This window comes from Grampus griseus, assembly GCF_964374135.1.
Source record: "Grampus griseus genome assembly, chromosome: 19".
Classification (NCBI taxonomy): Eukaryota; Metazoa; Chordata; class Mammalia; order Artiodactyla; family Delphinidae; genus Grampus; species Grampus griseus.
Window position 1 is genome coordinate 54,802,194 of NC_139013.1, and position 22,660 is coordinate 54,824,853.

At 46.5% G+C, this 22,660-nt stretch overlaps 1 protein-coding gene across 3 annotated transcripts in view; it reads left to right on the forward strand.

Annotated features, from left to right (window-relative positions):
- Window positions 1-19,291: 19,291 nt before the first annotated feature.
- The window catches only part of KIAA0513, a 54,269-nt gene continuing 50,900 nt past the window's right edge, over window positions 19,292-22,660 (forward strand). For 2 of the 3 annotated variants that reach the window (XM_082676446.1, XM_082676448.1), the window contains exon 1: window positions 19,292-19,396. The gene's annotated coding sequence lies outside the window, so the exon portion shown is untranslated. Of the gene's footprint in view, window positions 19,504-22,660 lie in introns of all 3 variants that reach the window. The other variant, XM_082676447.1, reaches the window with a different exon arrangement.

The following is a 22,660-nucleotide window of genomic DNA, read 5'->3' on the forward strand; positions in this document are numbered from 1 at the left end:
CATTGCACTGCTTTTGCATCTTTGTCAAGAATCAGTTGGCTGTACTTATGTGGGGCTGTTTCTGGATTCCATCCTGTTTCATTGATCTGTGTGTCTGTCACCCACCTCCATGACACTGTCTTGGTTACCATAGCTATTATAGTAAGTATGATTAAAATCAGAAAGTATGATTCCTGCAACTCGGTTTTTCTCTTTCACAGTTGTTTTATGTATTCTAGTTCCTTTGTCTTTCTATATACATTTTAGAATAGGTTTGTTTATATCTACCAAAAAATCCTGCTGGGATAGGAATTGCATGAAACCTGTAGATCAGTCTGGGGAGACTGGACGTCTTTACTGTGTTGAGTCTTAACAGTCCTTGAACACGACAGTTATTTTCTTTATTAAAGTCATCTGTGGTTTCTTTCATCAGTGTTTTGGATTCTTTAGCACACAAGTACTGTACATGTTTTGTTAGATTTTTGCCTAAGTAGTCACTTTTTCAAGTTAATGGAAATGCTGTTCAGTTTTTAACTTCAATTTCCAAATGTTTGTTGCTAGTGTATAGAGATATGATTGAATTTTTGAGTTAACCTTGTATCTTACAACGTTGTTAAAGTCACCTATCAGTTCTAGGGCTTTTTAAGGAAAGATGCCTTGGGATTTTCTACTTAGACAAGATGTCATCTGTGAATGGAGACAGGTTTATTCTCTTCTTTCCAGTATTTTTTTCCAATGCCTTTTAATATCTTTCCCTTGCCTTATTGCACTAGATGGAACTTCCCATACTGTGTGGAATAGGAATGGTAAGAGCAGATATTCTTGCCTTGTTCCCAGTCTTACAGGGAAAGCATTCAGTCTTTCACCATTAAGTGTAATGTTAGATACAGAGTTTTGTTTGTTTGTTTGTTTTTGGCTGCGTTGGGTCTTCGTTGCTGCGTGCGGGTTTTCTCTAGTTGCAGCGACTGTGGGCTACTCTTCATTGCGGTGGCTTTTCTTGCTGCGGAGCATGGGCTCTGGGCACGTGGGCTTCAGTAGTTGTGGCTTGCGGGCTCTAGAGCGCAGGCTCAATAGTTGTGGCACACGGGCTTAGTTGCTCCACAGCATATGGGATCTTCCCAGACCAGGGGTCAAACCCATGTCCCCTGCACTGCAGGTGGATTCTTAACCCCTGCGCCACCAGGGAAGTCCCAGAGTTTTTATAGATGCCCTTTATCGGATTGGGGAAGTTCCCTTCTATTCTGTTTGCTGAGAATTTTTGTCATAAATGGAGATTGAGTTTCGTCAAATGCTTTTTTGTTGCTGTTGCTTCAGTTGATATGATCATATGATTTTTCTTCTTTAGACCGTTAACACAGTGGATTACATTGTTTGATCTTTTTCGTTATATCCCCAGGATAAACTCCACTTGGTTATGATGTATGAAATTCTTTTCACATGATGCTGTATTTGACTTGCACATGTGTTCACGAAGGACATTGGTTTGTCATTTTCTTGTACTGTCTTTGTCTGATTTGGTAGAGAGTGGTACTGGCTTCATAAAATGAAATGGAAAATGTTGAATTTCCAAGAAGAGATTGTGTAGACTTGACGTTGTTTCTTCTTTAAATGTTTGGTTGCCTTTACCATGGAAACCATCTGGACCTGGAGTTTTCTTTTCTGAAAGGTTTTAAACTATCAGTTTAATTTCTTTAATAGTTATGGGACTACTTAGGTTATCCGTTTCATCTTAGGTGAGTTTAGGTAGTTTGTGATATTCAAGGAATTGGTCCGTTGAATCTAACTTGTCGCTTTGTGTGTGTAGAGTTGTTTGTAGTTTGCCCTCATCATCCTTTGAATGTCTGCAGAATCTCTGGTGATATCCCCCTCTTTCATTCCTGATATCCGTCATTTGTGTCTTCTTTTCATTGATCTATCTTGTTAGAGGTTTATCAAGTCTAGTGATCTCAAAGAAGTTTTGGGCTTTGTTGGTCTCTCTTTTTCAACGTCATTGATTTCTGCTCTTCCTTATTTCCTTATTTCTTCTTTTTGGGTTATTTTGCCCTTTTTTTCTAGTTTTTAAGGTAGAAGCTTAAATGATTGTTTTGATACCTTTCTCTTTTTCTAATGTAAGCATTTTGTGCTATAAATATCTCTCTAAGCGCTGATTTAGCTGCACTTAACAGGTTTAAATATACTGCATTTTCACTTTCATTCAGTTCAGTATGTTTTCTGACTTTCCTCGAGACTTCCTTTTTGACCAGTGGATTATGTAGAAGTATGCTGTTTAATTTCCAAATGTTTGGAGATTTTCCTGTTATACTTCTTATCAGTTTCTAGTCGAATTCCCTTATGGTCAGAGAACATACTTGGTGTGATTTCAGTTGTTTTAAATTGACTAAGGTTTGTTTTGTAGTGCAGGATATCTTGGTGAATATCGCATGTGCGCTTGAAAAGAATGTTTATTCTGCTGATTTTTGGCGACCTGTTCTATAAATGTCAGCTATATCCAGCTTACCCGCCCTTCTGCATCCACGCTGATTTTCTGTCTGCTCACTCTATAGATCACTAAGAGAGGAGTTTTTAAAGTCTCCTACTTTAATTGTGGATTTGTCTCCTTCTCCTTTCAGTGTTGGCAGTTTTTGCTTCATGTATTTTGAGACTCTGTTGTTAGGTACATACGTATTTAGGATGATTATATCTTCTTAATGAATTGAAACTTCTATCATTATGTAATGTTCCTTTTTATTTCTAGTAATTCTCTTAGTTCTGATGTGTACTTTGTTATTAATAGAGCATTTCAGCTTTCTTTTGATTAGTGTTTGCATGGTATATCTTTTCTCTACCCTTTTATTGTTAATCTACCAATATAACTATATTTGATGTGAGTTTCTTGTAGACAGAATATACTTAGGTCATGTGTTTTTATCCATTCTGGTCATCTCTGTCATTTAATTGGTGTGGGGTTTTTTAAAAAATATTTATTTAATTAATTTATTTATTTTTGGCTGCTCGGGTCTTAGTTGTGGCACGTGTGCTCTCTAGTTGAGGCGCACAGGCTCAGTAGTTGTGGTGAAAGCTTAGTTGCCCCACGGCATGTGGGATCTTAGTTCCCCAACCAGGGATCGAACCCACGTCCCCTGCATTGGAAGGTGGATTCTTTACCACTGGACACCACGGAAATCCCTAATTGGTGTGTTTACACAAGTTACATCTAATATAATTATCAATATGTTTGGATTTAGGTCTACATTCTGTTTCTTTGTTTTCTATTTGTTCCCTCTTTTTCCCACTCTCTGTCCATTTTCCTGTATTCTTCAGGACTATTGGAATGTGTTTTAGCATTCCATTTTAATTTATCTATTGTGTTCTTTATGTATAGCGTGTGTGTGTGTGTATTTGCTCTAGGGATTACAATATGCACACTTAATTTTTCACAGTCTACTTAGAATCAATATTTTACCACTTCAGGTGAAAGCAGAAAACTAACCATCACAGGCCCCTTTATTCTCTTCCCTGTATGTTGTAGTTTTCATATGTATTCTGCGTGACTTGTGGGATCTTAGTTCGTTGACCAGGGATTGAACCCGTGCCCCCTACAGTGAAAGCACAGAGCCCTAACCACTGGACCTCCAGGGAAGTCCCTATCACTTTTGCTTTCAGCTGTCAAACATACTTTAAAGAACTCAAGAGGAGGAGGATAGTCCATTATATTTACCCAGATTTTTTTCCTTTGGTCTTCCTTCATTCCTGATGTTCCATTTCCTTCTGGTATTATTTCTCTTCTATCTAGGGAGGTTTCTTTATAACTTCTTATAGAGCACATACACTGGCAGCAAATTCTCTTGAGAAAGTTTTCACCCTCATTCCACAAAGATTTTGGGGGGCACATCTAGAATTCTAGACTGGCAGTTCTTTTCTTTCGGCACTTAAAAAGTGTTTTTTTTTTCCACTTCCTTCTGGGTGCCACAGTTTTTGTTGAAAAATCTACAGTCCCTGGAATCCGTATTCTCCTCTGAGTAACGCATTTTTCTCTGGTTGCTTTCAAGATTTGTTCTTTGTCTTTAGTTTTCAGCAGTTTCATTATGATGTATGTGGGTGTGGATTTTTTGGATTTATCTTTTTTGTATTCCCTGAGCTGCCAGAATCTGTTGGTTTATGTCCTTTGCTAACTTGGGGAAGTTTCAGTCATTATTTCCTCAAATATATTTTTTGCACCATCGTCTTTCTCCTCTCCTTCTGGGACTCTAATGACACAAATGTTACATCCTTTAATTTTGTCCACAAGTCCCCAAGGCTCTGCTCACTTTTTTAAAACCCTTTTTCTCCCTGTTTTTCAGATGAGATCATTTTTATTGATCTGTCTTCATGTTCACTGACTCTTTCCTCTTTTTTTTTTATAAAGAAGTGATTATTTTTTAAAATAAATTTATTTATTTATTTTTGGCTGAGTTGGGTCTTCATTGCTGCGTGCGGGCTTTCTCTAGTTGCAGTGAGCGGGGGCTACTCTTCGTTGCGGTGCGCGGGCTTCTCATGGCGGTGGCTTCTCTTGTTGTGGAGCACAGGCTCTAGACGTGCAGGCTTCAGTAGTTGTGGCATGTGGGCTCAGTAGTTATGGCTCACGGGCTCTAGAGCGCAGGCTCAGTAGCTGTGGCGCACGGGCTTAGTTGCTCCATGGCATGTGGCATCTTCCTGGACCAGGGCTCGAACCTTTGTCCCCTGCGTTGGCAGGCGGACTCTTAACCACTGTGCCACCAGGGAAGCCCGACTCTTTCTTTTATCATATTCATTCTGCTATTGAGCCTATCCAGTGGTTTTAAATTTTTCAGTTACTGGATTTTTTAGTTCTAAAATTTTCATTTGATTCTTCTTCATATCTTTTGTTTCTTTGCTGAGACTTTTTTTTTTTTTTTTTTTTTTGCGATACGCGGGCCTCTCACTGCTGTGGCCCTTCCCGTTGCGGAGCACAGGCTCCGGACGCACAGGCTCCGCGGCCATGGCTCACACGCCCCCCAGCCGCTCCGCGGCATGTGGGATCTTCCCGGACCGGGGCACGAACCCGTGTCCCCTGCATTGGTAGGTGGACTCCCGAGCACTGCGCCACCAGGGAAGCCCTTTGCTGAGACTTTTTATCTTTCCCTTTATTTCAAGAATGTTCTTCCTTACTTCTTGGAGTACTTTTTATAGTAACTACTTTGAAGTCTTAGTTAATTCCAATACTTTGTTGTCTTGGCACTGGTATCAGTTGATTATCCTTTCCCATGTGAGTTGAGGATTTTCCTCATTCTTTGTATGTTGAGTGATTTTGGATTGATCCTGAATATATGAATATTACATTATGAGACTCTTGGTCTTGGTTCAGTCCTGTGGAGAATGTTGCCATCTTTGTTGTAGCAGACACTCAACCAATTTGAGTTCAGATTCTAAGTCCCTACCAGCCTTCTGTGAGTTTCAGTATCAATTGTGTGTTCAGAGTCTTCATGGTGCTTTTCAGATCTGCCCCTACGTGTCACTCCGTGGCCAGTGTGGGACCTTGGCAGGGTTCTCTCCTGAAGTTCAGTACCCAGAGTCCACAGTATGCTGTTTAGGGTTCTACCTACACATGCTCATCTCAGGACTGAGCCCGGGGGCTCATACACACTTTATGGGATTGTTCTCCTGAGCTTCTCCTGTTCCACAGTCTCCCCAGTCCTTTCCAGTTCCAGGGACCCCTTCTGTTTGGTTCTTCAGCCAGAAAGCAGGGGCGTTATTTCTCCTGTTCTGCTACCTTCTTCCTGGGACTTAGCTCACATCTGTGACTAAGCAAGAGAAGGACCAAGAGAGAAAAATTCAGTGGGGTTTTCACCTGCTTCAGCTCCTCCAATTGGAAAGGAGGCTTCCGTCCCGCAAAGTTTTAGGCATCTGTGGACCCCTCTGCTGCTGGGGATTTGCTGGGAGACTGGGGCGTGAGAGCTCCAAGAAGACAGAAGCACAGAAAAGGAAAAGCCCTGGGTTTGGGCTCACTGCCTCTGAGAATTAGACAACCGCTTCCCTGCTCCCCAAGCCAGGACCAGCCTTCTGGAGCTCCGCTGATACCTGTTTCTGGATATCGGGTCATATTCAGTCCAGGCTGGCGGTCCTGGAGTGGGGAGGTGGCAGGATCACCACCATGTTGGGGGTGCTGCAAATTCTGATGATCTTCCCTCCTCGGCCTGCTACTGTTTACTTTCCAGAGTCCTCCAATAGCTGCCCTGTCCATTCTGCCCACGTTTTATAGCCACACTCAGTGGGTGAGACAGGACGGAGTGTGCTCACTCCATCTCACTCAGAACCATGAGGAAGCCAGAAGACGGGAGTTTTAGAGACGTTCAACAAAAAGTCCAGGTTAAACGGACACATGAGGAAGTCAGAATGTCACTGATGCAGGAGAACTGTGGCTCGTGTGGAGAAGGAGGAAAATAAAAGAGTAAAAGTTGAAGGATTGGGTGGATGGTAACAGAAATAACTGACCTGCAGCATCACGTAAAGGACTGATGGAAGGAACCCTCTCCCTGAGCTTCCCTTACCCCATCGTTACGTATCTAGCCTTGCACAGTGTGAAGGGGGTTCCTTCTCACCCACTCAGGTTGCCAGGTTGAAGGGAATGGTTTACTGTAAGCAAATGAGCTTTATTCCTCTCCGTTGGGGGTGTCAGGAAATGTACACATAGAGAAGCAGGGAAAGGTCTCTCTGAGATTCAAGAGGCTTTCATCTAGCGTATTTGGGTATTTGTATCCAGGTGGTCACCAATGTATATAGCCTCGTGCTGCAGAATCCGATCTGGGCTTGATAAAGAATTAATCTCTTAGGGGACTTCCCTGGTGGCTCAGTGGATAAGACTCCGCACTACCAATGCAGGGGCCCAGGGTTCGAGCCCCGGTCAGGGAACTAGATCCCACATGCATGCTGCAACTAAGGAGCCTACCTAGGGCTTCCCTGGTGGTGCAGTGGTTGAGAGTCCACCTGCCGATGCAGGGGACGCGGATTCGTGACCCAGTCCGGGAGGATCCCACATGCCGCGGAGCAGCTGGGCCCGTGAGCCATGGCCGCTGAGCCTGCGCGTCCGGAGCCTGTGCTCAGACGCAACAGGAGAGGCCACAACAGTGAGAGGCCCGCGTACCGCGAAAAAAAAAAAAAAGGAGGCTGCCTGCCGCGACTAAGACCCGGTGCAACCTAATAAATAACTAAATCTGCTCCCTGGAAAGGATCTATTAAATATTAAAAAAAAAAAAAGAACCTCTTAAAGTACATCCTCTCTCTCTCTCTCTCTCTCTCTCTCTCAAATAAAGCAAAGCCTTTATTGCAAGAATAACTCTTGCTTTGTTAAAAGATTTTCTGAATGAGAGGACTGCAGATACCGTTAAGTGTCACTGAATTTCAGTCTCCACGTGTTGACACAGATGAAAGCAAAAACCATCTGAAAATCATAAGGCAGCACTTCGGAAGTGGCCGTTTCCTCCAGGGTCTCTGATACTGATGTGATCTTTAAAGTCCCCATTGCCCTGTCGATTCATGTACTGAACATTCTTCCAGTGCCTGACATGAATCCTGACTTTAATAAGCCATAACTCTGAGCACAACAGCTTTCAGTGAGTTCCGTGAGGCCTGCTAGCTAGTAATCCAACCTGAGGGGGGCTTGGGGAACCCCCAGACTTGCAACTGGTGTCAGAAGTGACGGTGCTCTTGTGTGGACTGTTCCCTCTCAACTTTGTAGCTGACCAACTCTGCAGGTGGCCCAAACTCTTCTCAGGTGCTTCAGCTGAAGGGTCACACACAAGTTGCTAACCTGACCCTGGAAACTGGCTTTGGGGACAAAAGGGAGCAAGAGTGAGTGTTTAGATTCTATACTTTATGCTCTGCTCCAGTGTTCGAACTTCTTTTTTTTTTTTTTTTTTAAACAAAACAAGCATGTATTACCTCTGTAATTAAAAAATTACTTTAAAGAAACATACCCCCAAAAAGCTGCTTTAAGAAAACTATCTTGTAGAGTTGCTCAGCACGGATTGGAGCAGGGAAATTCTGGAATCATCAGGAAAACTACTTCTCAATTCATCCCAAGCATTAACTTCACATGTGAACTTACTGCTCGTTCCATTTCCTCACATTAACAAAGATTATGTGATTTATGTCACCAAAGGGTCCAAGCCTTGCAGGTAAGTTTCAGAAAGAATGTAAAAGCGTGTCCAGACTTTTGACTGGCTCAAGGCTGCTCTTATACAAAGTTCCTTTCAGTACTTTCTCTCTGTCGCTGAGATGGTCATTCTATTCATGCTAATATTTGTCCTTTCTAGAAGAGGATTTCTGCTTTCATAGTGCATTGATTAGCAAGGCTGAAAATTCCCAATTCACTCCTTGTAATCGAGGCAGGCTCTGAATCATTGGTAAAAAAAAATAATAATAAAAAATAACAAAAGAAAACTTCTGTATACATCTCTACCCACTTTGCTTTGACGTGAGATGTGTGCATAAAGAGTTCCAGTTGTTGGGCTTCCCTGGTGGCGCAGTGGTTGAGAGTCCGACTGCCGATGCAGGGGACACGGGTTCATGCCCTGGTCTGGGAAGATCCCACATGCCGCGGAGCGGCTGGGCCCGTGAGCCATGGCCGCTGAGCCTGTGCGTCCGGAGCCTGTGCTCCACAACGGGAGAGGCCACAACAGTGAGAGGCCCGCGTACCGCAAAAAAAAAAAAAAAAAAAAGAGAAAGAGTTCCAGTTGTTGATTTATGAATTATTTAGGAAATTACTATCAAATAGTCTCAGGCTCCTCCACCTCACAACTGAAAAGCCCACCTACCAGCCTCACTCCTGAAAGCACACAACCCAAATAATGTCAGTCACTTGACGCTTCTATTTACCAGAATCTTCAAGAGGTGCAATTTAAGACGTCTGTTCCATTCCGTTTTTCAAATATCCCAAGAGCCTCTCTCTTTAATCAAGTACTCTGGGGCTTCCCTGGTGGTCCAATGGCTAAGGCTCTGCGCCCCCAATGCAAGGGGCTTGGGTTTGATCCCTGGTCAGGGAACTAGATCCCACATGCCGCAACTAAGAGTTCGCATGCCGCAACTAAGTTTGCATGCTGCAACGAAGATCCCGCATGCCGTAACTAAGACCCAGCACAGCCAAAATAAATAAATATTAAAAAAAAAAAAGTATTCTGACTTCCTAAGAAGCAAATTTACTGTGCGGGCTTTCTCTAGTTGCAGCGAGCGGGGGCTACACTTCGTTGTGGGGCGCGGACTTCTCACTGCAGTGACTTCTCTTGTTGCGGAGCATGGGCTCTAGGCGTGTGGGCTTCAGTAGCTGTGGCTCGCAGGCTCAGTAGGTGTGGCTTGCGGGCTCTGGAGCGCAGGCTCAGTAGTTGTGGCCCACTGGCTTAGCTGCCCCGTGGCATGTGGGATCTTCCCAGACCAGGGCTCGAACCCGTGTCCCCTGCATTGGCAGGTGGATTCTTAACCACTGAGCGACCAGAGAAGTCCCCAAGGTGACTTTCTAAAAAGGCGACTTCAGATAAGTAAACCTTGTTAAGACAGAATCAAAAAGATTAAATCTGACTTTTAAAAAGGTGACTTTAAGCAAATAAAATTTGTGAAAGTATCAACAGATTAAATTCATCATCTTTAAGGTGAAGAGTCTAAGAAGAAATATACATTGGCCCAGATTTCTAGACCATTTGAGACAGCAGTAGTAAAACAGATAAACCTATGTGCATTAAGTACAAGCACTAAGCAGACTGCAAACGTTAAACACTGTAGCATTGCTTGGACAGCCCTTTACACCACCTGGTCAGTAAAAGAAGCTACAAAGCAGCTACGTCAACAGTTCTTAACCGCCCCCCCCGCCAAAAAAAAACTGGTTACCCATAAGCCAATAAAGTGTGTCCATCCGACAGCGAAAAGAGACTTAGTTTCAGCAGCAATGACGCCTCAGGAGAGATGAGCCTTGGCGACAGCAAGAAAAGATGCAAACATTGCCCTGAAGGCTGACCTGATTGTCCCAGGTGCCCTGGCAGGGGAAGGGAAGATAAGGAAGAAGGTGGGCAAAGAATAAAAAAGGAAAATTAAAACTTACAAGGGAGGGAAGAACTGGAGCATTCATTCGAGAAGCCATGGGTGACGTGAGAGGAAGCCCACTGTAACGCATGCCTATAAACTACTCCTTACAGCTTACACAGGATTTACTGCCACTCTTCTAACTCCAACGACAACCCCGTTATTAGTTATTAAAGGAGAAAACCGCGGCTCGGAGCCCTGAGTGTCGCACCCAAGGTCAGGCAGAAAGCTGGGGCTGCAATTCGGGCCCTACCCCGAAAGGTGCACTAAGGAGTGACAAGGAGACACCTGGAAGAGAAGTCAAGCGCTGGCACAGAGGTGCCCCGAGGAACTCGGGAAGGTTGCAGGTGCGGGGTGGGGTGGAGGAAAGGGCGCAGGGGGCTCGGGGCTGGCGGACGGGGGCCTGGAGTGGCCGGGAGACCCGGGCGCGAGCAGCCCGCCCCGGCCCACCGCACTCACCCGAGGCCCGGGCGGGGTCGCCCGGCGCTGCGGCTCCTCCCGGCCTGCGGCGGCGGCGGCGGCGACTGCAGCGGCCGAGGCAGGGACGCATCATGCGGCCGCACTCATGGCCGAGCCGGAGGGGGCCCCGCGGCTCGGCTCGGTCCTGCCGGGCCGGTCGGAGGGAGGCGGCCTCCGAGCGGACACGAGAGACGGAGCCCAACCTGGAGAGCTTGGCGGCACGACCCCCGGAAGTGAACCTCGCGTGGTCAGCGGCGCCGCGTTTGCGCAGTTCCGGTCGCGCCGCTCCCGGCAGCGGAGAAGGGTGTTTGAGGTGGTTTGCTGGGACTCGGCGGCCGGGATCCCTTTGGGACAGAGGACCTTAAAGACTGACATTTCCCAGAGAAAGGCGACTCTTAGTCGCAAGGTCCCCTCGCTAAAATAAAGGGACCCATTCAAACTGAGGTCCGGAAGAGAAAGGATGAGGGCTACGTGCTACCGCAAGGTCCAAGCCGCGCGGCTAGGCTTTTTGACTCGGGGAGGAGTTCTTGCCCGGGTTTACTGAGCCCGTGGTGGCCCTCCTGAGCCAGCGTTAGGTGTGACCTGGACGGCGTGCGAGGACGGAACACGGGTTAATGGAGAAGCGCGAGTGGGAACGACGGAGCCAGAAAGCACGTGGGGAGTAGGGGAAGCGCCATTGGATGCGCGATTCCTGATTCGCTGAGCCTCTGGTTCCCCTCTGAGCGACCTGGAAACCATGGCATCCCAGCGATTCCTTCCAGATGCTAAGTCCTAAGGTTTTTGAAGGTGGAAACGTGGTTGGGTTTTTTGGGGGGGTGGGAGTGGTATTTCCTACAATATTTGGGACAATTTCCGCAGGGCTGGGAAGTAGGCGCTCAGTGTTTGTTATTAAACTCTTTAAGTACCCACTAACTTGTAAGATTGATTAGAAACAGTCATTGCAGCTGCGGGATCTATCAGACTCCCACTGCCTGCAAGCCACCTTTTCACAATTTACCGTTCTTACTCCCAGGAACGCTTATCCAGCCAAGCTTTTGGAAGTAAGGGGTGCATTAATCATCAAAATTTGAACTTTGAAAGCTTAAAATTTTGTTACTGTACCTCTGCACTCACAATGGGACTATGCATTCAGTCAACCCTCATTGAGCCTCCTATCTCCTGGTCTGTTTATTCCCACGTGGAAGAAAAGTGGGGTAGGCCTCCAATCCGTGGTCAATTCTTTTTGCATAGGCTGAAAGAAAGGATGATTGTGTTTGGAGAACATCAAGACTACAAGTGCCTGCTATGCTTAAGATATACTTGCTATGAGCAAATTAAGAGTATCTTTTTTTTTTAATTGAAGTATAGTTGATTTACAATATCGTGTTAGTTTCAGGTGTACAGCACAGTGATTTCAGTTATACATAGATATACGTATGTATCTATTCTTTTTCAGATTCTTTGCCCTTATAGGTTATTACAAAATATGGAGTGTAGTTCCTTGTGCTATACAGTAGGTCCTCGTTGGTTATCTATTTTATATATAGTAGTGTGTATGTTAATCCCAACCTCCTAATTTATCCCTCCCCCCAAAAGAGTATCTTTAAAAAAAAAAAGAAAAGCTTAAATCATGACTGTCATACAAATATAAACACATGTCAGAGATTTCATTTAAGTCACTGATTCATGAGGAAGTAGGTAAGGTGATACATGTGGTTCAGAGATGAGTCCGAAAGGCAGGCACGTGTGCAGTGAGGAAGGCCGCAGTGAATTTGCTTAGTAGCTGCTTCTGGCTTCTTCTCCAATGGGGAAGTCAATTGAACTTCTACCAGACGAGATTCATTTGTATGTCTGATGTCGGTGGACAAAAATTGTTACCAGGTTGGTCAGCTGGACCTGCGCCGGGGTCCTCGCCCCAGCCGAGACCTCTTGTCTTTTTCCGATCAGATTCGCACAGACAACGATGAAACCAGTGCTGAGACTGGAACGGTACCAGCTGTATTTAGTGGCCAAAGAATGGAAAGGGGGCATCTAGTTCGCAAATCGACTTCTCCACCCAATTCAGGGGGAGCCACCAAATATATTGGCAGGTCGAGGTTAAAAGGAGGGAATTGGAAGGAGTGGGAGGAATATTCCTGACTTACTGGAGAACGGGTGTGGTTTGGACCTTGAACCGTTGCAGCTCTCCTTTTCAGTCCTTATATGGGCTTTTCTGGTTGTTGTCATGGCAGTTGTCAACTTCCTGGCCCTGGTGGGTGTGTCATTTAACATATGCTAATATATTACAGAGTATAATGAGGCTCAAGGTCTACTGGAAGTCAAATCTTCGGCCATCTTGGGCCTGGTTGGTTCTAACCAGTTCTTATTTTTTTCTGTTTGCATCTTCCTCCTGAAACTTAGATAAGAATAATTGGTTTCCATTCGAGGGAGGGTCAGGGATATGATTCTGGGGCAACAGCCTTGGTAACAGAATCACTAGGATTGCTTTCGATTCTCCAAAACCTATAGAGTTATAAATAGCTTAAAGCAAAGAAAAAAATCCATAGAACCACATAACCCAAGGGTGTGCATGACAACACCTAGCTGTCCATTGAAGGCACCCAATAATTTTTTTTGACCCATTTCAAAGTCTTTCACAAAAAGACTCATAATTCTCCTCTGTCCCCACACTTGTATAGGCTTGTTTATTGTGACTTTAAAATTGCATTGTTGCTAAAGGAAATAGCACAGTAAAATCATTCATTCAAATATTTAACAGGGATGACAGCAGTTGACAAAAACAATTCAACTCTTTCAAGGACTTTCATCTCTTTCTCAACAGACTTGATATGTGGTCTTCTGCAAGTCATTTCCCCTCTCCAAACCTCAGCTTTTTTTTTTTTTTAATCTCTAAAATATGATCTCAGACTTGATTTCTAAGGTTTCTTCCTGTTCTGAGACTGTGGTTCAACACAGTGTTTTGCCTCACCTTGATTTCATAAGGCCCATAGAACCAAAAACCTGACATTGGACGCCCTTGCAAGGATGGGAAACATCCCATCTTCAGGATTAGTTCCGTTTACCCATCAGGAGCTAGTTTCCAGCTAACCACTCATCCCAGGAAATAGTTCTTTTAAAGTGGAGCCTCTGTTCAACCACGTGGAAAGATCCTCAGCCTCATTCAAAGTAAAAGGAATGAATGCAAATTTAGAGTACCAAGAGACCGCATTTTTCACCTAGTGGGTTGGCAAAGATGAAAGTTTGGTGATCCTCTGTTGCCAAGGCAGCCCAAATTGATGCCATTGTCAATTTATTCAGCTCTTTGCAGAGCAAGATAGCAAACGTGAATCACAGAAATCTAAGTGTACGCACCCTGTGACCCAGCAGTCCCGCTCAGGAATTTACCCTACAGGCAGACTCACCCATGTACACAAAGATGTTTGCACTTCAGTGTTTACAGTAGGATGTTTGTAGAAGCAAAAAACTGCATCGCCCTGTATGCCATCAGCATATTAAATAAAGTATGTTATACATACAAAGGGAATGCTGCGGTGTGCAGTGGCCTTTGAGGTATATTAAGTCCATTGTGTAAAACTGTATTTGTGTGAAAAAGAAGATTTGGGGGATATATATGTTTACGTACACAGAATATCCCTGGAAAAATACACAAGGAATAGGTCTGTAACTTGTTAAGCTTGTAAACCATGTATCCATTCTTAAATACATAAAAATTAAATGAGACAACCCAATAGAACAATTGGCAAAACACAGGTACTTCACAAAAGAATATCCAAAACATGAAAAAATGCTCATTTTCATTAGTCATCAGGGAAATGCAAACTTAAACCACAATGAAATCGTATTTACACACCCACTAGAACGGCTAACGTGAAAAAACAAGTGCTGGCAAACGTAGAAAAACTGGGACTTCCATACACCTCACTGCTGGGGGTAGGGATGTGATGATTAAACCGCCCAGGGCAGCTGTTAGGAGTACCTGCTGAAGGTGGACCAAAAGACTTGTGCTAGAATGTTCCCACAATACACAGTACAGTGTTGTTCACAGATGTTTAGGTTGTTTGTAGTTTGGGGGTAGAATGAATGAATCGTGGTATACGTATACAGTGAAATACGGTACAGACTGAAAGTACACACAACATACAACAATACAAATAAATCTCACACAGGATGTTGAATAAAAGAAGCAAGACATGAAAGAGTACATACTGTATAATTTTATTAATAAAAAGCTCAAAGCTGGGCAAAACTGATCTTTGGTGTAGGAAGACAGGGCAGGGCAGTGATGACCACTGAGGTGGGGATGCTAGGGTGCCAGTTATATTCTATTTCTTGACCTGGGTGCTGGTTGTATGAGCGTTCACTTGGTAAAAATTCAGCCACGTACATTTATGATTTGTATGCTGTACTTTAAGTAAACAGTGGGAGAAAGAGAGAGAGACTTCCAACGGTTGGTTGTACAGTGGAAAATCAGAAATTTCTTCAGAAGGGAGTTTGGGTGGTTTCTTACTTTCTCCACTGAGATCGTGATGTTGAATGCATCAGGAAGCCAGAAGGTTGAAACTCCACAACCCATGGTGTTGAACAAGGCCCAGGAAGTCCAGAAACCCAAAGTGGTATGATATGTTCCTGAATTCCTTTTCACTGGGCCACCTCACCTCCAGCTGTGGGTAAAGCCTGCTGCGGCAGCAGGCCTGTGCTTGGGGCTCTGTGTCCCCTGGATGTCCCAAGCTGGCTCTCTCAGGCCCTCCAGGACTTGACTCGCAGCACATCTTCCTCCCCGGCAGCCTATTGAAAAATTCTCCCTCTCTCCCATTCCTGCAACAGTTCACTTCCCCCTCCCTGCTTTGCTCCTGGTCACAAGTCAGCTAACATCCTCTGTCACTTAGTTATGCCATCGTTTATCCCTCACTGCAATGCAAGCCTCGTGAAAGGCAGGGATTTTGTTGGTCTCGTTCGCTGTCAAAATGCAGCGACTCAATAAATGTGCATTGAATGAATGAATGAACATGCCATGGTTGGCCCCTTTTCAGACGAAGAAACAGGCCCAGTGAGTTTAAGGAGTGTGCTGAAGGTCACACAGCTAGGAGAGGAGCCTCGCTGCCTCACAGACTCTCTTCATCCTCATGTCTGTGAAACTGGTACGATCTCTGTGCAGCTGAGAAAACAGGCTCAGTTAAGTGATCGCCCCAAAGAAGCAGAGCACAGCTAGCCTGCAGACCTCATTCTGTCCAGCTCTGAAGATCCTGCTCTTTATACCATAACATTCTCACTCTCTAAGGAGCCAGAGGCCATGCGCTATACATAGCAGCTCTATACCAAGTCCTGAGGGCTCACCTGGGATGTGATCCCCAGCTCCTCCTACCAGGACCTGATCCACCAAGTTGCCTGGAAGCAAGTCCCTGCCCACTTGTGCTCTGGCTCCAACAACTCAGTCCTCTTCTTTTCCTCCGCCTCCACCCCCCAGATCCTTATCTTAAACCTATGTTGGTTCATTCAACAAATATTTAATCGCCTACTCTCGGAACCATGTTAAGTGCTGCAGACACGGGGGTGAGCAAAACCAAAGTTCCTACCTGTCGTGGAGCTCAGAGACTAATTAAACTGATAAAAAGAGTGGAGAAGCCACATTGCCTGCTTTATCCTGTATAGTTCTTTTTTGGATTCATCCTCTAATCAAAGTATTTTGAATATTGATTCACCCATCAAATGAATATACTATTTCTCCCACCTTTTCTTCATGCTCATTATACAATATCACACGATATCTTAGCAAATGCTTGGTTCCGGGTATCTGTTGCTTTCCCTTTTTTTTTTTTTATAAATTTATTTATTTATTTATTTTTGGCTGCGCTGGGTCTTCGTTGCTGTGCACGGGCTTTCTCTAGTTGCGGCGAGTGGGGACGACTCTTCGTTGCGGTGCGCAGGCTTCTCATTGCGGTGGCTTCTCTTGTTGCGGAGCACGGGCTCTAGGTACGTGGGCTTCAGTAATTGTGGCACACAGGCTCAGTAGTTGTGGCACACGGGCTTAGTTGCTCCGCCGCACGTGGGATCTTCCCGGACCAGGGCTCGAACCCCTGTCCCCTGCGTTGGCAGGCGGATTCTTAACCACTGCGCCACCAGGGAAGCCCCTGTTGCTTTCCGTTGCCTGACCCAAATCCACCCCTCTTCTACTGGCAAGAGCACCTCAGTTTCCCATGGGCACCCACCCTTCCCTCCCTCTCCACCCAGTAGTTAGGTGGGGCCAATCTCCAACACCTGGCCTCAGCGGTTGGTTTAAGGGCATGAGCACATGAGCGCTGCTGGTCCTTTCAGACCAAATCCTGAGACGTTTGCTGGAAATACCGAAGGAGAAAATTCTTTTTTTCCACAGGGGCTGCTGAGTTGAGAGAACATAAGCCTGTTGCTGCTGAAGACCACTCTATAAAAAGAACCTGATCTGAGAATGAAGCCCAGCTCAGAGGGAAGCAGTCAAGAAGGGGAGAGAGACCAAGTTCTGATGACATCACTTGGCCCCTGGATCCTGCTGGGCCAACCCCAGAACTTTTCAGTTTTTGAAAAACCAGTTTGCCGGGATTTCTGTCACTTATTACTGAAAGAATTTTGGTAAATATACCTTCCAGGTGCAAATACACTACTTCTATCATATTTCCTTGAATCGCGAGTCTATAGGTTTCATAGCTTGAAACCTCATGCTTAAGCCAGCATGACTTGGTCTTTGACGTCAGTGCTTCCGCTTCTGAGGGGTCACAGATGTTTTTCATGAGTTATCTGGCCTGAATGCTTCCCAGGCCCAATGTCAAGTTCACTGGTCTGTGGTTTGTAGAACTCACTACCCCCCCCTTTTTTTTTAAAATAAAATGGCCATATCATCTGCCTCTCTCCAACTTTCTGGCAAGTACAGAATATCTTTTATGTGGTATGGAGAGATAAGGTCCATATGAATCTCTTGAGGAGAAATGACATTTCCTCCAAATGGAATCCGACCCTGAATAAACTCACATTTTCCAATTTTCTTGACTAGTTGGTATATCCAGAGTCAGAACAAGGCTGCAAGAGCCCATGCCTGGTCCTGGGTTCACTCGCTGAACCAAGGGACGACTTCCTCTAGCCACAGATATGACCCTCCTCCATCCCATAAAGTCTTCATGATGGGCTTGTATCCTGCTGGACGCAGGGCAGAAACTCACAGGGACCAATGGCATGCCCACCAATCTGTAGTGCCCACATAGGGAATGAACGCCACCTTACACTCCTTCCCTTCCTGATTTCATACCAAGCGTAAAACACCCAGAGATCTGTTTCTTGCACATGATGGCTACACTGAGCTGGTCAAGCAAACCTGGAATGGACCTGTGGTGCTGAAGGCCCCATAACTCTTGTGGAACCACAGCTTCCAGCTTTGTCCTCCACGTTGGTCCCTTTAACTTCCCCCAACAAGTGTTTTCTTAACTTTTTGACCACACCACACGGGCATGCAGAATCTTAGTTCCCCAACCAGGAATCGAACCCATGCCCCCTGCAGTGGGGAAGGGAGTCTTAATCACTGGACTGCCAGGGAAGACCTCCCTCCCAGAAAGTCTTTTAAGTTCAATAGGCCAACTTCCCTGCGATCAGCAGCTCCATGCTTGGTGCACAGGAAAGACACTTGATCATCAATCCATATGTCATCTTTTCTCCTACATGGCAGATCTTTAGTTCCTTCTAGGAACTAAAGACTTCTAGGAACTAAAGACTAAAGAACTGCTAGGACTTCGGAGAACCCCCAGTTTTCTGAAATGGACAGTCTGCCCTAGTTCAGATACCAGGGCATTCATTTAAAGGTAGAGCTTTATTATGTCATACAGCCAACCCCCAGAAGGAGCACTGTAGTTCTGCAGTGTAGCTCTGGAAATGCCTTTAGAGAATTTGAGGCGTCAGAGCCCACACTGTTTTGCTAGGTGCTGGAACCAAGTTTGCCATAACCGCAAAATTACTGGGAGGGGGTGTCAGTTTACATTTCTGTACTTGCTCTAGAACGGAAAAAGCTCCCCTAGGACATACTTTTATTTTTTACCTTTGTGGTTTTGGTTTGTTTGAATTGAAGACACGTGGAAGAAACCGAAACCCGACAGCCTGAAAATTGTGTTTATTGTATCTGGTGAAAAGATGCTGATTGGCCTAGACGTTTCAGAGCAGAAGGTGGAATCCATCAGCTTTTAAGAAGCCCCCTTTCAAAAAATCAATCGGCCTCAAATTGCCCTTCTATTCTATACATCCTCGCTTGACTTGTTTTACAAGTATGCTCGTTAATGTCAAGACGTCACCCTAACTCTGAAATAGGCGAGGAGGAAATGGCAAAGGGCATCCTTGTTTTAAAGGTGCGGATACCACGGCGGGCAAGCAACCATTATCAGGCCATACTTTCTGGCTCCCTGCCGGGGCTCCCCCCTCCAAAATCACCAAATCACCCACTCATTTGTTTGCATAGCGGCCTGCGCCCACCCAGCTCTGCCCCGCCCCGGAGAACACCCTAGTTTTGAGCAGATCCAGCAAACGGGGTTCCCGGGACCCTCTGTTAGCGCGAACCACGGGAAGTCCCCGAGCGTGCCAGGGCCGCAGGACGAGGCCTCCCGCCGAGGGGCGACCCCAGGCCCGAGCGACGCGGGACTTGGACCGAAACCCTCGGGAGGGCCGGGCGCCAACAGCTGCACCGCCCCGTCACGTGACGCCGCTCCCGGGCCGCCCCGCGCCTGCGCAGACGGGACCGAGGGGGGTTGTGGGGTGGGCGGGGGCGGGGGCGGGGGCGGGGGCGGGCGCGGCCAGCTGACTGACAGCTCGCGCTGGCCGGCGCCTCAGAAGGACCCGGCTCTGGGGCCGGAGCAGTGGCCACATTCCCGAGCCCGACGGCGCCCGCTCGCTCCTCGTCTGCCCGGCCGGCCGGCCGGCCCCCGCCGCGGTGAGAGGGGACCCTGCCAGGGGCCGAGAGGGGAAGGCGTGCCGGGTTCTCCCGGCGGCGAGGGGGCTCTCCGAGGGGCGACAGCTGGAGCGCCCAGGGACCGGCGGGTGAGGGACCGTGGGGTGGGGTCGAGGGCCTCTGGGGTTTCTGCAGGAAATGGGAAGGCGGGGCAGGAGCCCACCGTATCAGGAGCAGTGCGATACCTGTGGGGGGGGGTTGGACAAGGTGTCCCCGCTCCCCGGTGGCTGACGGTGTCGCCAGGTGGCTTAGGGATGGAGCCGGTTCCCCCCCCCGCCCCCCCCCCCGCCCTGCCTCGACTCCTGGAAGGGCGTGCTGGGGAGGGGTGCGTGGGACCGGGATGGGAAAGACATTTGCCAAGTTGTGCTGTGTGTTGGATTTTAAGTTTGCTGTCCCTCTGCTCCTGGGGTGGCAGCTGGGGGCGGCATGGGGGCCAAGGAGAAAGGGCTCAGCTTGTGCCTTCCCAGGGCCCCCTCCTCCCCAGGCTCAGGAAGCAGGAGGAGCTTCGCAGAGGGGCCAGCACTACCGACACAGTGTTACAGGCTGTTTGGAACAGCTGGTTCAGGGTGGCCTGCACCAGCGTCCAGGGTCTTGGAAAGGACAGGATGCGGTCTTTCTGGAGCTGGGTGCGAGTTGCCCCTTGGAGGGGTCTGGGTTTCCCTGGGTTGTACGTTGATTGGATTTGGGAAGAGGAAGAGGACTTGGCAGTGGGCACCAGCCAGCTCCTATGACTGTGCTTAAGTGTGAGGCCAGGGTGCCAGCCTGCAGACTGGGCAGGAACTCACCTCTGAGCTGGCACAGGTGAGGTGCTTGACATGCAGGCTGTCCCTGAGGCGAGTCAGCGTTTGGAGGCAAGCCAACAGCTGTCAGGGACCAGGCTGCTGTAGCCAGACCGCCCTCCAGACCATTGTCACCTAATGCTAAGGTTTTGGGCTCATTTGCTGAGAGGCACCCCCTCCCTCACCCTAAACCAGGGCAGCCAAGATGCTTAACACCGAATTAAGCAAAGAAAAAAAAAAATCCAGTTGTATTACACGTGAGCGCTTCTTCCCATCTTTTCACGGTTCTGTTTGGAAGTGTATGTTCTCCCATTGTTCCATCTCTCCCTTGGGCTGTCACTGGTTTTTATTTCCACCTTGTGCAGAAATAGGACTGCTTACGCATTTGAAACACAGGGCGACCGGCTATTGAGATCAGTTCACGATGAGAAAGTTGACTCATAAGATTCTCGTTTTCCATTAAGGAAATGAAGATGGCTAAGGACTCAGGCATAGACACTTTAGCGAGCAGCAGATTAACTTCTTATTTGGTTCTGGAGTCCATTCCTGTGTTTTGTTTTGTTTTTTGCAGTGTTTGTCTTTTGTATGGCCTGTGTGAGTTAACGTGAAGATAGTTCATATTACTTGAGAACATAACGACTAAGGCCAATGAAAAGCTACTCGGTGACCTGAGTAAATCACAAGCCTTAAATAACTTGCTTTGGATTTCCAGAGAGTGGAGGGTATCCACAGATATTAGATGTGCTTGTTTTTGCATGACAATAGCTTTGGTTCTTTGAAGGTAAATTGCTTTGGGGTGACCCCAGATGGCTCTGAGGACACTTCTTTTAGGATAGTCTTTAGGAAGGGTTTAGGGTGGGATGAGTCATGCTACATGCCTCCCCATCCTCCCTCAAAAAAGAAAATAATCCAGTTAAAAGAACCATCAGAAGCAGCCTGGGAAGAGAAAACGTCAGGAAAAGTCAACCCTCATGACATGCAAAGGGAGGGGTAAAAATCCTTTTTGCCAATGATAACCCCTCACTTTTACGGGACGGAGTAATTTGCAAACGTCTTTCACACAGAATCTTAATTGATCTTCACAAATGTCACAGATGAGGAAACTGAGGCTAAGTGACTTGCTCAAGGTCACTTAGCTACTAGGGGGCAAAGCAGAGCGTTAACCCTAGCCATCTGACACCAGATGCAGTGGCCCGTCACCACTCTGCCGAGTGGGCTGTGGGAAGGATGAGGACAGATTACACACACATCCCAGGGCCCTAGGGCTTTCCCAGCATCCTCCTCTCCCACCGCTTGCCCCACCTGCTAAGTCAGCTTGGCTCGCAGGTGTAGATTCTCTTCACCACTTCCCTCTATCCCAGGCTTGGCAGTCTGCGCCTACTCAGATTTGTTTAAGTCTTTGAGAAATCTAGTGGGAAGTATGATTGCAGGGAGTGTCTTTTGCCCAAGCGCTCAGTGTTTCCTAGTAGTCTAGGTGTCTTCAGCCATGTGATGCAAGAGACCAAAGCAATTCTAGGGAAACTTACCAAATCATTTTCCTTGTCCTCCACCCGGAAGAAAAATGCAGTGGTTGTGAAACCTGAGGAGTTGGCCCAGTACTTTTGTTTATTTTATCCAGTTTTTTATGCATGGCATTGTCTGCGTTATGGTGACACTTTTTTTTTTTAAAGAGGGCACAGCTGTTCTCATTAGGGAAGAATAAGCTTGAATCCTGTTTTCTCGATCTGAGCATCTAGATCTGAAAAAGGACACCAGCGGAGGTTATCTGAGATGTGTTCCAGCAGGTCAGTGCTACAAAACAGAATTAAAACCAAGGCAATCTTGGGGCACGTCAGTGGACATGTAGATCTGGAATGACCAAGGTGAAAGTTCTCATCTACTTCATGCTTAGAATATCGAGTTCTTTTCTGGGCATCACATTTAATGAAGGACATAGAAAAAAAAAACATCAGGCATATTTACTGGAAACTGCTACAGTGGGGAATGAATTAGAGCTGGTAAGCCTGGAAATCTTGGGAGCCATGATTCAGGAATGTCATTTATCAGACTTGTTCTGTGAGGGTCCAAGATCCCAAGAATGAAAGGACAAAAGTTATACTTAAAAAGACTTCAGTTATAAGAACTTTATGGTGTCAGAGTGATCTTTTAAAAACGAAGAATCAAATCATGTCTCTCCCCAGTGACTTCTCAGTAGTCTTGCGGTCAGATGCAAACTACTTACCTGGGTCTACTATACGAGGACTGACTGACCTTCCTTGTTCCTCCAGCTTCATCAATTAACCCTCTCTCACTCTCTCACAAAAGTGCCTCTTTCTTTCTGTGCTTTGTCCAGGTCTAGCTTGCTCTGCCTCAGGTCCTTGCACTGGCTCTTCCTCCGGCCAGATTCTCCGTGGCTGACTCTTTGTCATTCAGGTCGCTGGTCCAGTATCACAGGCCTAGTGGGACCTTCCCTAACAATATAAATAAT